The following is a 2,504-nucleotide window of genomic DNA, read 5'->3' as shown; positions in this document are numbered from 1 at the left end:
ATTAAGGAAACTTACCCTATTTTGTTCAATAACTCAAAAACGAGTAGAGATATCGCAATTCTAAGCACATTTTCGGCCCTTAAGGGTCCTAAAATCACCGGTTTTTCGTCGAAAAAAAATATGTTTTTTGGTCCCATATCATTTTTGACAACTTTAGGCTCCTTGAGGGACCACTTAGCCTTGAGATACGGACTTCAAATCTTGACACGATCATTTCTTTGCTAAAACGATCATTTTCCACTAACGAACTTATAATATTTTCAATTTTTTGCAAAATAAGAGGTGGCCTACTGTCCAGTTTTTACGCAACTGCGTTTCCGAGTTTTCGGTTAACACTTGTTGAGTGAAACTGACTTCAGAAACCTGAATGTTCAGGATGTTCTGTTGTTCTTGACCCACTGTGGCCAAGAGCTATAGGCTCTTTTTACGCTAAATGCGTTATTACATTATCCTTTTCACGACGCTATGTGAACCCATTGTTGTACGCTTATGCGTGTATGCCCAAGTAACAATTCCATTGCTGATTGGTTTCTTTGATTTTTATTAGCGGTTTATTACAGCAATAATTAAAACTTACAGTGTTATGACTACTTGTATGAAAACCAGTGATGAAATGTTTTATAGTATACTTGAAGATATCCATAAAGCCAGATTTTAAGAGTAAACAAAACTCTTCGATATGTAAACCTTCTGACATTCATTATTACCACAATAAAACTGTTCAAACTCTCAGCAGATGGTGATCCGATCGATTAGTAACGACATCTGTTGGTGGAAAAGCAGAAACTACGACACTGCCAGATTTATTGCAGTCATCATAAAACGTTTTATTTTCGCTAATAATGGTCGTCGCCATATTGAAGAATTAGCTGACGTAAATGGAAAATAGTTAATTTTGCTCAAATAAGCAATGAATTGATAGTTTGTCACCATTTCCATAACATGCTCACATAAATAAACTCTCTCAGCTGAGTTTTCTTGTGATTCGTGATAGTTTTACTAAATCAACAAATTAATTTATTTCATTCCAAGATGATAATATTTGCCATTTTCGAAGCGCATCAATTTTATGTTTCTGCAACCCCAATATTCACGGTAAAATTGAATGCGCATGAGCCTACCAACACAATAACTACTAAAATATTACTTTGAAATGATTGCTTTCTACTTACGAATGATGTATCCTCCTGAACTTTACGTGCCATCGACGAAGTTTCTCTGCATCTTGAGCTGTCATAGTTTTTGTTAAAAAAAAACAACAACAATCATCATAACCTTTTTTCGAGAATGGAGAAATTTCCAACTAGGTTTTAAAACTGTTTTATTGCTACTCTTAATGTGGTTTGCAAAATATCTCCGAGAGTGGTCCACTTAGCCGGAAGATGCTCTTAAAGAGGTTATCAAGAGGTTTTGATGTATAAATCAGTTTTATTGCAAGTTTTATAAAATTGGTCATGAAGATCTCTTATAGAGCCGAACAAAACTTAAAATGTTACTTGGGTGACGATCATACTCCTTTACCTGTCCTTTCCCCTGTCCTATTCTTTTTCCTTCCCTTCTCCCTCAGGTAAATGATGAATAGGCTCGTGGAGAACGTACCTTTGGAGCCGACCTACTGATAAGATAAAAGAGGAAAAGAGCTCAATAATAACATATTTTGATATGGGGATTAAAAATTGATATTGGTTTGATATTGGGTTTCTCATTATTTTTTAGACTACTGTGATAATTTGAGAATGCACTGAATCATCATTTCCCAGCGAAATTTCACACTATTATGTTTACCTGTTGTGCATCCGACGCCCCTGTCATGAACTCAACCGAACTTGTGTATGCCAGCCGCTGCGAAGTCGTGTGCGAAATTCGACTGCGATGATAATGAATTTCGGCCGAGTCTAAATGGGTGCAAATGTCGCAAGAAAAGATCTAAAAATAATATCAAAACTTTACTCCTAGAACAGCATCATCATAACCTATTTATTTAGATGTTTTAAGATCTAACCAGTGTCAGCGATCTGTTCGTTTAATCTTGAAATATAAATTTTTGATATTGTGCAGATGTTCCAGGAATATGTTTTATATATTATTTTCAAATCTTTTATCACTTATAATGTCAATCAAACCAATATCACGTTTTGATCGTTAGTATTTCATCTCTGCCCGGACACAGACAAACAGACGTAACACTGACAAAATTTCCATCGCCCACGTTTCACACTAGCGCCTGCTGTTGACGATATGTCGAAGCTAAGTGCTTTGCGCAATATCGTTACCAGCTGGTGCTAGTGTAGCTGAGCAATGATTTTTTAAGGAATTTGTTACGTTTTCTTGTCTGTGACACGGGTCTAAGCCTTGGCAACCTTTTTTTAGTACATCTACAAAACATCGACATGCTAAGGGTTTGATGGATTGTGATATTATGATCGAATTAAGAATATTATCTATCTATTTTGGTAAGTAAACATTGTTACTTGGTCATGGTCGGAGCTTTCCTTGTTTTGCGT

Source organism: Aedes albopictus, chromosome 1 (genome assembly GCF_035046485.1).
Source record: "Aedes albopictus strain Foshan chromosome 1, AalbF5, whole genome shotgun sequence".
In the NCBI taxonomy this organism is placed as follows: Eukaryota; Metazoa; Arthropoda; class Insecta; order Diptera; family Culicidae; genus Aedes; species Aedes albopictus.
The sequence above is the reverse complement of the archived record's forward strand: the minus strand, read 5'-3'. Positions refer to the sequence as shown.